The sequence below is a fragment of the Loxodonta africana genome, chromosome 17 (assembly GCF_030014295.1).
Source record: "Loxodonta africana isolate mLoxAfr1 chromosome 17, mLoxAfr1.hap2, whole genome shotgun sequence".
NCBI lineage: Eukaryota > Metazoa > Chordata > Mammalia > Proboscidea > Elephantidae > Loxodonta > Loxodonta africana.
In genome coordinates, this window is record NC_087358.1 from 31,671,640 (window position 1) to 31,684,842 (window position 13,203).

Genomic DNA, 13,203 nt, shown 5'->3' on the forward strand with positions numbered 1-13,203 from the left:
GAAGGTGCAATGATTTCACGCCTCTGTTTGCTTTTCTGGGATGGATATTGTGAAAGCTAGTTTTAAATTAATTTTTACAAACTCAGCCTTTTAAATAGGAAAAGCTTATTAGAACAACAGAACTGTCCATGAGCAATGCCATATTACATTGAAACAACACTATCTCAGAGATTATTTTATGGTATTGCCTTGTTACCAAGTAAAAATTTATAGATCTGCAGATTTGGTTCAATCTTTGGTGATTACTGAGAACACTGAATCACTATTAGATATGACTTTATGGTGAATAATGTCCAGGGTTGTCAAAGCTTGTGAGTGGCCATCTAAGTTACAACTATTGGTCTCTTTCTGTCTGGAGCAAAGGAAAGTGAAAGAAACCAAAGACTTAAGGAAGAAATTAGTCCACAGGACTAATGATCAATGCAAACCACAGCCTCTTCTAGCCTGAGTCCTGAAGAACTAGATGGTTCCCAACTACCACTACTGACAGTTCTGAGCAGGAATATAATAGAAGGTCTTGGTTAGAATGAAAGAAAATCGTAGAATAAAACTCAAGTTCATTAAGAAAGAAAGGAAGGGAGGGAGGGAGGGAGGGGGAGGGAAGGAAGGAAGGAAGGAAGGAAGGAAGGAAGGAAGGAAGGAAGGAAGGAAGGAAGGAAGGAAGGAAGGAAGGAAGGAAGGAAGGAAGGAAGGAAGGAAGGAAGGAAGAAACAGGTTTATTGGACTGATAGAGACTATAGGAACCCCTGAGACTGTTGCCCCAAGATACCCTTTTAACTTGGAACTGAAGTCACTCCCAGAGGTCACCTTTCAGCCAAATAATAGACTGGCCTATAAAATTAACAATAATGCCCATAAGGAATGTGCTCCTTTAAACAATCAACTATATGAGACCAACTGATCAACATTTACCCAAAGCAAAGATGAAAAGCCAAGGGGGGTCAGGAAAACCGATAGATGGAAATGGGGCAGGCAAAGTGGAAACAGAGTGCTGACACATTTCAGGGACTGTAACCAATGTCATGGAACATTTCGTGTATAAATTGTTGAATGGAAATCTAATTTGCTACATAAAATTTCACTTAAAACACAATTAAAAAAAGAAAAGAAATGACTTTAACACTTGCCCCAATAAACCTTGGTTAATTCGTCTTGAACAGATAGCCAAAACCAGTAGTCATTCTGCATTATTCAGATTTTCTAATGTGCTGTATGTGCAGCTATCACCCGTCTGTCAGCAGAGGCTTGTGTGTTGCCTTGATACCGAACAGGTCTCAATGGAGCTCCCAGACTAAGAAGAACGGCCTGGCAATCTCCTTTCTTAAAATTGGCCAAGGAGAACCCTATGCATCACAATGGTCTGATCTGCAACCAATCATGGGGATGGCAGAGGACCAGCCAGTGTTTCATTCCCTTGTGTATGGGGTCACCATGAGTCGAGGAAAATAAAAGGGAGCTAACAACAATATTATGGGTGAGAGGTGGCTACACAACTTGACCCTCAGGCATAAAAAGCTATTAATTTCTATAGATGTAGATACCTCAGTGGGCCAGAACTAAAGAGAATGAAAAAGTTACTCTTTTGAGACTTCCAATTTATCCACGTGCTCAGAATATTTAATTTTTTAAGGTGGGTAAAGGTGCAAAAAGTTGGCAGGGGGGTTATTCGAATAATATACACTAAAATATTATGATTCATTATGGATTTGAACACACCAGAAGTAAAATAATGGTCCCTCTCAAACAGCTTCACATGTTAAAAACCTATTATAGGCTTGTGGAGAAAAGAAAGAATAGAAGATGAGCCTGGAGCATCTTGTAATGCCAGAAAGCAAGGAAGCACTGGGGGTAGGGGTGTAGGGCAGCCAAACTGAAAGAGCTCCCAATGACCAAAGCTGGAACAATTTTAGCAACAAAATAAAGAATGTGGCTTTGGATTATAACCCCAAGTGTAAAATAAGTATCAGTGAGTTCATACTGATATAAATAAATGATTGAATAAATAAAGCAGTGGGGAGAAGGGACATACCTTCCTCATAAAAAAATTCCACTTAATGTAAGTAGATACTCTTCCCTCCTCTTGGAGGTGGAGCTTAATCCTCCTTTCCCCTCTTCTTGTGAATGGGCTGGGTTTAGTGACTAATTCCAACGGATAGAGTATGGAGAGGGAAAAAATAGTAACTTTACAGTGGAGAAACCTGGAAAACATGACTTTCACCAAATGATCAAGGTTAACACCACCAGTGATAAGTCATGTTGATGTTACATGTCTATCCCCTGATATAGAAACTCTGGTGTCGTAGTGGTTAAGTGCTACCACTGCTAACCAACAGGTTGGCAGTTCGAATCCATCAGGCGCTTCTTGGAAACTCTGTGGGGCAGTTTTACTCACTCCCATAGGGTCGATATGAGTCGGAATCAACTCCACGGCAGTGGGTTTGGGTTTTTATCCCCTGACACAAGGAGCCCTTGTAGCATAGTGGCTGAAGTGATCGGCTGCTAACTCAAAGGTCAGTGGTCTGAACCCATCAGCCACTACAGGGGAGAAAGATGTGACAGTCTGCTTTTGTAAAGATTTACAGCCTTGGAAACCCTATAGAGCAGTTCTACTTTGTCCTGCAGGGTCTCTGTGAGTCGGAATTGACTCTACAGCCATGCTTTTGGTTTGGTTTTGGCATCCCCTGATAGGATGTGATAAGAAGGGCACCTCATGTCTGTGGTATTCCTCTTCCAAATCCATATCCCTGTTGTCATGAGAAGAACATTAGGAAAAACAAAATAAAACAAAACAAATGAAAGGATATACTACAAAATATCTGACCAGTACTCCTCAAAACTGTCAAAGTCATGAAAAACAATGACTAAGATGATTAATGAGCTGTGATAACTAAATGCAATGTGACCCTGAATTGGGTCCTGAAATAGGATAATGGCGTATTGGAAATACTGGTAAAACCAAATAAAGTATAGCATTTAGTTGATAGTATTACACAAATATAATTGTTACTATTATTTTAGTTTTGACAAATGTGCCATGGTCACGTAAAATGTTAACATTATGGGAAATTAGGTAAGGGATGTATGGGAACTCTATTATCTTTGCAATTTTTCTCTAAATTATTATTCCAAAATAAAACTTTACTTAAAAATTTTTATTGCAGTGGTGAAAATGTTCTAAAACTGACTTTTGGTGATGATTACATAACTTGGTAAATTTACTGAAAATCACTGAATTGTACACTAGAAATGGGTGAATTATATGATGTGTAATTTCAAAAAAAATTGGAAAAAAATTAATTTAAAAGGAAAAAGAAGCCTATAATAACATGGGTATTGGTTTAATCATCCAAAAGCAACAAATTTTATACATAGTTTATCTCCCTTAAATTCCCGGAACCTAATGTAGAATATCATGGGAGAAAGATGTGAGGGTCTGCTTCAGTAAAGATTACAGCCTCGGAAACATTATAGGGCAGTTCTACTCTGTCCTATAGGGTCACTGTGAGTGGGAATCGACTCAAAGGCAATGGGTGTGTGTTTTTAATGTAGAATTCCCCCCTCCCTTTTACTGAATTCACATAAGAAAAACATCCAGCATTTTACACTTCCTAAAAAAGATCCTAAAGTAGGACTGTAGTTGTCGGTGACTTTATCTTTTCTAAAGCATCTTAAATTTGATTCAGTTGGAATCTGATAATTAAAAAAAAAAAATTAAAATACTCTTCTTAAATTACAAAGGAACAACCGTTTGGTATATTTTTAACGTCAACTATGTATTGCACCCTTCAACCCTCTGGTTGGTGGTGGTATGGGAGAAAACAAGAAAAATGAATTTACCTGTTAACAAATTAGAAATGTAATCAATGTTAAGTGTACCAAACTTACCTGCTAAATCAGTGTCACAGACATACTGCCCTCACATCCTTAACTGTTTGTTGATTCTTATCACTTGCCAGTGTGTAATACCCACTCTAGATGGAAATCAGGTGCTTGTTCAATTATCATGAAATATCCTTTGCTACCTTTTACCTTTTTTTACCTTAGTAAACACAGACTTATATTTGAGCATGGACATAGCTTTGATTCACATTTTTAAGGTACACTTAATAATAATCAAGTATGAAATGATTAGAATTTCCCAATGGGTCAGATTTTAAAAAGATATGAATAAAAGCACCTCATTATATCGAGTACATTGTTAATGATTATAAAGATGACGCAGGAATGAGCAATGTTTCCTTCATTATACATAAGGTCACCATGAACTGGAGCAGCTCAGCAACTAACAACAGCAACATAGTGAGTAGAAGAAGGATCCCAAACTCCAATGCCTACAGGGAAAAGACGCTGAAAGAGGCAGTCTGTCCCAAGTGGGAAGGCATTCAGTGTGTGTATGTGTCTGTGCGTGCGTGTGGGATTTCTGTAGAATTCAAAACCCATCTTAAAGGGGGCAGTTACTACTCACCTGTAGCCCATTATTGGCACTGGAGGATGTAGGCAGAGTTCCCGGGTCTTCCAATTTTTGAGTGAACCTCAAAATAAGAATAAAAACATTGTGGAGACCAAACAAGATAATTTTGCTGGGCCACTGGTTGTGTGTCCCCTTAAACTGAAGCTACAGAAAATGATGTTTGTTTTTTACTACATATTCAATGATATCGTTGAAAGCTTTAACAATGAGCATATAATTTACAATGACAAGACATTTTTAAAAAGATGACCACTTAGTTTTATTATTTTGCCACTTTATTCATGTTTCACATATTGCAGAGCCATAATTTCTGCCTTCACATGTACACTCTGACTTGAGATTTTTATATATAGATTTTATATTACATTCATTTTAACATGTTCCTCTGTCCTATATCCCCATAATTTCTTTAAAAGTACTTTAAAGGTTTTAGTACAACATTGAAGCCAAGTTAGTACTTCAAATGATATGGGTGTAAAACTACTTTTAAAAATTTGTTGTAATTAATCAAGCATTTTTACTGCCAGTATAATTATGAACCAAGCTGCTTACCAATTCATGTATCACTAATTAAAATACAAAAAGCACATCAGTTGGCTCAAAATATACTGCAATTATGGCAGTGTGCCTGATTTCCCCCAGCTGCCTGATTGAAATTGTCTTAGACTCCCAACTTCGAGTAATAACAAATGTTTCTGTAAGCTAAAAATGCTAATGTATTTTGATTGTTTTTATAAGATCTGATAAATTCCTAGAATTAAAAAAATTATTATGGAAATTGTCACATACACATACACACAAAACAATAGTATAATAAGCTGAAGGTACCCGTCACCCAGCTCCAACAATTAGGAATAGTTAATCTTGTTTCACCTACACCTCCAACCACTTTCACCTCTCCCCAATGATTTTTAAGCAAATTCCATTTGTCATATCACTTGATCTATAAATATTTTAGAATTTTTTTAAAGCCATAATACATCTAAATATAAAAATTATTTAGTTTTTGAGAGTCCCAATGGTTCAGGTTTTATTTGCTTTTTAAGATAATATTTTTGTCATGCAAAATATAACATGTTCATTACATAAAATATGAAAAACATAACTATTACAACAAATTCCATAATTCCAATATCCAAAAATAACCACTGTTAATAGTTTTCTTCATTTAAAAAGTTTCTTCATCAAAAAAATATGCAATATATAGATCTGTAACTGGCTTTTAAAAACTTGGTAAAATATAATATTTGCCATTTTAACCATTTTTAAGTGTATAATTCAATGGCATTATACATTCACAATGTTATGCAACCATCACCACTATTTCCAAAAATTTGCATAATTCCAAACAGAAACTTTGATCCATTAAGCAATAATTCCACCTTCTCCCCTTCCCCCAGATCCTAATAACTTCTAATCTACTGCCTGCTTCTATGAATTTGCCTATTTTGGACATTTTTTGTAAGTGGACTTATACAGTGTTTGTCCTTTAGTGTCTTGCTTATTGTACATAACATAACATTTTCAAGGTTCTTTCATGTTTTAGAACGTGTTAAAATTTCATTAAGGAGCCTCCATGGTGCAGAAGTTAATCACTGGGCTGCTAGCCAAAAGGGTGGCAGCTTGAACCCACCCAGCGGCCCCACTTGAGAAAGACCTGGTGATGTGCTCCTGTAAAGACTGTTCTCCTTTGCTGTGGAGTTGATTATGACTCATAGCGACCCTAGAGGACACAGGAGACATGCCCCATAGAGTTTCCTAGGCTGTAACATTTACAGGAGTAGAGTGCCAGGTCTTTTCTCCCTTGGAACTGCTGGGGGGTTCTAACTGCCTACTTATGGGTTAGCAAGTGAGAGCTTAATCATTCTGCCACCAGGGGTCCTTCCTGTAAAGGTTAAAAACCCTACAAAATCCTATGGGGCAGCTCTATTCTGTTGCATGTGGTTGCTATGAATAAAAAATCAACTCAATGGCACCTAACAACAAGAATTTCATTCCTTTTTATGGCTGAATAATCTTCCATTGAACGTAGATACCACATTTTGTTTATCCATTTATGTGTTGATGGACATTTAGGTTGTTTCCACTTTTTGTTTGTTGTGAATAATGTTACAATGAACCTCGGTGTAAAAGTATCTATTTCAGTCCCTGCTTTCAATTCTTTTCTTTATATGTATACCCAGAAGTGGAATTGCTGGGTATTCTATGTTTAACTGAGGGACAGCCAAACTGTTTTCCACGGTGACTGCACCATTTATATTCCCACCACAATGGACGAAGGTTCCAATTTCTCTACATCCTTGTCAACATCTGTTATTTTCTGACTTCTGATAATATTAATCCTAGTGGAGGTGAAGTGGTATCTCCTTGTGGTTTTGATTTATATCTCCCTAACTACTAATAACGTTGAGTGTCTATTCACGTGCTTGTTGACTATTTGTATATGCTCTTTGGTGAAGTGTCTATTCAATACTCTTGCCCATTTTCCTTAAGTTGTTTGTGTTTTTGTTGTTAAGTGGTAAGAATTCTTTCTATAGTCTGGATATTAAACCCTTGTCAGATATACGGTTCCTGAAAATTTTCTTCCAATTTGTAGGTTGTCTCTTCACTTTGTTGATAAAGTCCTTTGTTTTTAATTTTTATGAAATCCAATTTATCTATTTTGCCCTATGCTGCTCATGTTTTTGGTGTCTTATTTAAGAATCCATTGTTGAAAAACAAAATCCTGAAGCATTACTACTATGAGTTTTATAGTTTTAGTTCGCGCATTTAGGTCTTGGATCCATTTTGAGTTAATTTTCACATATGGAATGAGGTGTGGATTTAGCTTCATTCTTTTGGATGTGGAATCCAGTTGTTCCAGGACTATTTATTAAAAAGCCGATTCTTTCCCCATCGAATGAACTTAACACCCATGTCAAAAATCAATTGGCCATAGACCAGGCTTACTGGCTCAACAGAGACTGGAGAAACCCCAAGAGTATGGCCCCCCCAGATACCCTTTAAAGCTCAGTATTGAAGTCACTCCTGAGGTTCTCCCTTCAGCCAAAGATTAGACAGGCCCATAAAACAAAACAAGACTTAGTGGGCACACCAACCCAGTGGCAAAGATGAGAAGGCAGGAGGGGACAGGAAAACTGGTGGGTAACTCAAGGTCGAGAACGGGAAAGTGTTGACATGTTGCAGAATTGGCAAGCAATGTCACAAAACAATATGTGTATTAATGGCTTAACGAGAAACTAATTTGTTTTTATACTTTGAATATCACTTTGCACAGATACAGAATCCTTGTCACAGCATAAAGTATTGCTCTAGAAAGACATGATGACAATTTGATATTATTTCCCTTGTAAGTGATTTGATCTTTTTGTCTAGATGCAAAAAGAGTATTTTTTTTTTTTCTTTAAAATTCAACAGTTTTACTAGAATATCCTTCAGTGTTGGCCATTTTGGGTCAATTTCCCAGGTACATGGTGTACCTTTCAACGTGTATTTCGTGTTTGTTTTTTTTAATTTAGGGTTTTTCTTTTTTAATTGAATCACAGGTCTTTAGTATCTGTTCTATTCCATTGTTTCGGTTTTCTTCTTTGGGTACTTCTAGTATAGGGTTGGAAAATTCTGGTGGCATAATAGGTAAAAGCTACGGTTGTTAACCAAAAGGTTGGCAGTTCAAATCCACCAGGCGCTCCTTGAAACTCTATGAGGCAGTTCTACTCTGTCCAATAGGGTTGCTATGAGTCAAAATTGACTCGATGGCAATGGATTTTGGGTAGTGTGGGGCCATATGAGTTGGAATTGACTCCAGGACAATGGGTTGTTTTTTTTTTTTTTTTAGTATACATCTGTAGGATTTTCTTTGAGTCTTTTCTATATATGTCACTATCTTAGTTCGGTATATTGCCGTAACAAAAATACCACAAGTTGGTGGCTTTAAAGAACAGAAATTAATTTTCTCACAGCTCAGGAGGCTAGAAGTCTGGATTCAGGGTGTTGGCTCTAGGGATAAGTCCTTCTTTGCCTGTTTCAGCTGTTAGTAGCTACCCAGCAATCTTTGGCAGGCAAGGTTTGTAGATGCAACTGCCTCCATTGTCGCATGGTTTCTGTCTTCCCTTGTGTGTGTGTGTGTGTGTGTGTCAGTGTCTGTTTCTCTTTTTATAAGAGACCACTCAGAAGGGATTACAGTAAAGATTAAGACCCACCCTACTTGGGTTTGATTTTATTAACATAACAAAGGAAAGCCCTATTCCCAAACAGGGTCACAATCACAGGTACAGGGGTTGGGACTTCAACATACCTCTTTAGGGGACACAATTCAATCCATAATGGTCACTTTCTCTCAAATCCTTTTCACCTCTTTATTTCTTTTTGATTTTTAAATATTTTCCTCTTTTTTATTTCTCTTAACGCATTATTTTCTGTTTTTATTTGCTTTTCTGTTCCTTCTAGCTTATTTCCTTAAATATGTATATATTTCCTGAGTTCTCTCCTTTTTTTACCCACATAAACTTTTTGTTTCAGTAAATAAAATACACTGACAGATGAGGAAAATGTCTAAGGCCAAATGGGTAACGGCAGAGCTAAAACCCACTACCCACTGCCGTCGAGTTGATTTCAACTCATAGCAACCCTATAGAACAGAGTAGAACTGCCCCATAGGGTTTCCAAGGAGCACCTGGTGGATTCAAACTGCCAACCTCTTGGTTAGCAGCTGTAGTACTTAACCACTATGCCACCAGTGTTTCTAACAGTGGAGCTACTACTAGTTAAATGAATGCTTGCCACATGCACATTAAATCAAAGAAGCAGATAATTGAAGACTTAAAGATGCAGAAAACTGTGTAAACTAGAGACCTGGAGATAGAGAGCAGAAGACTGGGCAAAATTTGTACACCACTATCTGATTGTCTCTATTTCATGCTGCTGAACCAACTGAAAGTTGTGTTACTTCTAGAGGTCATTTAATGATCATTTAAAGAAATATGTCTCTCAGTGTTAATGATTAGAACAATACCTACAAAAGAGTTATCAGAACATCATAAAGAAGGTGAACAGAAAAATCCTGCTTCTCCAAAAGTCATATGCTTTCACAGCATAGCAATTTTAGCAGTAGAATGAACTCCACTTCCAAAGGTTTTAATCAAAAAACTTTGTTAGCATTTATACCAAACGAGGTTCCTCAAACTTCTGGCATCATTCCTGAGTTATGAGATCCAACTGACTTTTCGGGTTATGGAAAATCTTTATTTTGTTATCTCCATGATAGATCTCAACCCTGCCAGGTATTCCCTCAGGCAAGTAGGCCTTCCGATCAATTTAGACATCAAATTCCTTTTTTTTTTTTCTTTTCTGGAGGCAATTTTGAATATAGGGAACACCACACTTCAGCCTTTACCAGAACAAGGTTGTGATTCCTGCAATGACTAATCACCAAGGACTCTAACAACTGATGCAAATCTCTGAGCACCAAGGCACCCAGCAGCATTTATCACCTTACTGAGTCTCTGTTTTGCTTCATTCAGTAGATCTTTGATAAGTTCATTTCTGGCTCAGAGGACTTGGAATCTTGCTTGACATATCTATTTGGACATCTACATTTCCTTCTGTTTCACAATCTGCTTTTCTTGTTCTCATAGTGGGCTATAATCTCTGGTCTTTGTGTTGGCACACTTTTCCAACATTTTATCTTTCCTCTGCCTTTGTATCTATTTTTTCTCCTTTCTCATTGACTTCTTGTTCAAAGAAAGCCATCATGTGCTTAATCTTCTTTTGCATGTCAGCATCACTGAGGGCCACGGCATCAAAGGCAACGCTAGCCTTGAGAATAATGGGCTTAAGTTGATATTTGAAGGGACAGATGGAAGGGCCAGCAAAAGTCTTCGCTTCCTGGCTTTATAACCCCAGCTTCTGGTTCCTACTGATGATTTATGTTGTTCTTTTATAGTTTCTACGCTTTTATTAAGGATCCCTGGTGGCACAATTGTTAAGCGCTCGGCTGCTAACTAAAAGGTTTGTGGTTAGAACCCACCCAGCGGCTCCTCAGGAGAAAAATCTGGTGATCTGTTCCCGTAAAGATGACAACCTAGAAAACCCTATGGGGCAATTCTATTCTGTCACATGGGGTCACTATGAGTAGAAAATTGTCTTGAAAGCAAACAACAACAACAACATATTTTTTAAAGTTTCTTTTAGGTTATTTTGAAATATCAGGTTATATACAGTTTCATTTGGGGGGGGCTTATCTTTTTGAAGTGATTTTATCATGATCTGTGGGGATTTTAGTCTTCTTCTTACTCTATTTTTTTTCATAATAACTTTTATATGAGGTTTGGTCACAATCCTTTTCTATTCCTTGTTTTGAAATGAAATGCGTCTTCTACTTTTGAAATGGAGGGGTCCAATAGGTTTTCTAAATTCCCAGCTCCAGGGCTCCCTCTTCTGTTGTTTTTGCAAAGTAACAAGAAAATTTATGTATGGCCACCCAGCTACTGTCCTCCACTTTTATCTGGACCTTCTCTTTCCTTTACCTTTATTGACCCTGTCTTGCTCATTTTGGATGATACTCTAGCAAATTCTTCTCAGTGCAGAACGTTGTCTTCTAAGAGAGATTGATTTGTTAGTTTCAAAAGTTTCTTGAACCCAGGATGCCCCAGCACCATCAGACTGTATTGTATCAGAGTTCCCTCGCACTCACCCTACAAACTATATCCTGGGGACCACTCTCCCAATTTGCCCACTGTGCTTTTCAGAGGGCTCATGTTTGGAGTTTTGCAGTTCTTCTGTTTCGATGGCCATCAGAAACTTGATCGGATACCCTCTACTTCTCTGTAGACATACTGATAGCACATGGATCTGCAGCTATTGGCAGTTTGTCTCCACACATTCCTATTTGCAACGCATGGGTATAGTTTTTCAATTATTTTGTTGCAGATACCACTTATGAGTCTTCGATTTTACTATCCTAATTGCTCTGTTTGTATGGGTGGATTCAGGGAGATTCAAACATTATGCCCTCATGGGTGCCAACTTCTCAGAATCAGAATCCTCCTTAAAACAAACAAACCAACCAGTCACTATTGAGTAGTTTTCTGAATCACGGTGGCCCCATGTGTCAGAGTAGAACTGTGCTCCACAGAGTTTTCAGTGGCTGATTTTTTGGAACTAGATGGCCAGGGATTTTTTCCAAAATACCCCTGGGTGGACTTGAGCCTCCAAACTTTTGGTTAGCAGCCAAGCACGTTAACCATTTGTACCACCTAAGAACCAAAATCCTCCTAGGACTCTTCAAATTTATTTTAGCAGTTTTATAGCCTTTTCTCTCTGATGATAGAGATTACTTGCTAAACTAAAGCTTAGGGATTCTCTGAAGATTGGTAACTTCTGGCACTATGTTTTTCAAAGGAAGCAGCATATTACATATATATATATATATATACATAATTTGTAATTAGAATACGTTTTTAGATAGTCAGGAGCATATTGTCAATTTATTGGGCGTATCTGTTACTCTCCTTTTTCTTCTCTTTCTTGCTTCTCACTTTTGATTTTTTGTCTATGTACCATTCTAGCTCTCTGAAAATGGTTAAATTAAAATGTGATTGTTATGTTATTAAACGGGAGTTTGGGAAGTTATTTGATGGGCATTTCCCAAATGTACTATATTTATTCAATTGTACAACTATTGCACAACAAATGGGGTCTTCAAATTCTCTTTATATATTTGCTCAACAAGTTCACGGTCATAATAGGAAATTTTACACTTGAATAGCAACATGTGGAGCATAGTCGTTGTCCCAGTAGCTACAGTGATACATCTGGGGCTTTTTACCTCATGATACTTACTTGTATATTTATTCAAATCCACAATCTCAGTCTTCTGATCTACAAGTTTAGGTTATACATGTTTTCTACATATATTCATTTGGAATAAACACACTATTTTTTATTGGAAGGATTTTTTTAAGGCAAATCTGTGACCAATTGAAAAAAGAGATAATTAATGACATGTGTTTTACAGTATTAGGGAGAATTGTCTGCTCTTTCTGGGTCCCTGTAAATAGCTGTATTTTTTTTTTTTTTTTTTTTGGTGGTACATCGTTTCCTGACCTTCCCTATTCCATGTGATTTTGGTGGGACTATGAATCACGTAACTCAGCAAACCTCTATGCGGGGATGGTCATATGGCCAACAAACATTGGCAAATTATAAAATCCTACACTCCTGGACACAATGATGGCTTAGTAGTGGCCCCAAGACTCAGCAGGGTGTGATAATCAATGTCATGTGTCAACTTAGCTAGGCTGTGGTTCTCAGTGGTTGTGGCAGACATTGGACTGCATGCTTTTCCATAACGTAATGTAATGTAATCACTTTCCATGGCGTGATCTGATGTGATCAGCCTATCAGTTGAAAGCAGAGTTTCCTTGGGGTTATGGCCTCCCTCCATAATATAAATGGAAGTTCTGGCAAAATTTGCTTTCCCTATCAACTCTGAACTCTTCTCATCACCTGGCCTCTGGTTCTTGGGATGTAAAACTGCAGAAAATGTCCAGCCTGCTGCCTGACCTGCTTGACTACTAACTGAAAGGTTGGCAGTTTGAATCTACCCAGAGGTGCCAGAGGCCTGGCAATCTACTTCCCAAAGATCACAGCCATTGAAAACCCTGTGGAGCGAGTTCTACTCTGAAACATATGCGTTTGTCATAAATCAAAATTGACTTGATGGCAACTGGTAT

The 13,203-nt window shown here is 37.6% G+C and overlaps 1 pseudogene; it reads right to left on the minus strand.

Annotated features, from left to right (window-relative positions):
• Positions 1–9,608: 9,608 nt before the first annotated feature.
• On the minus strand, positions 9,609–12,845 carry LOC111750527 (V-type proton ATPase subunit E 1-like; annotated as a pseudogene).
• Between the last annotated feature and the right edge of the window lie 358 nt (positions 12,846–13,203).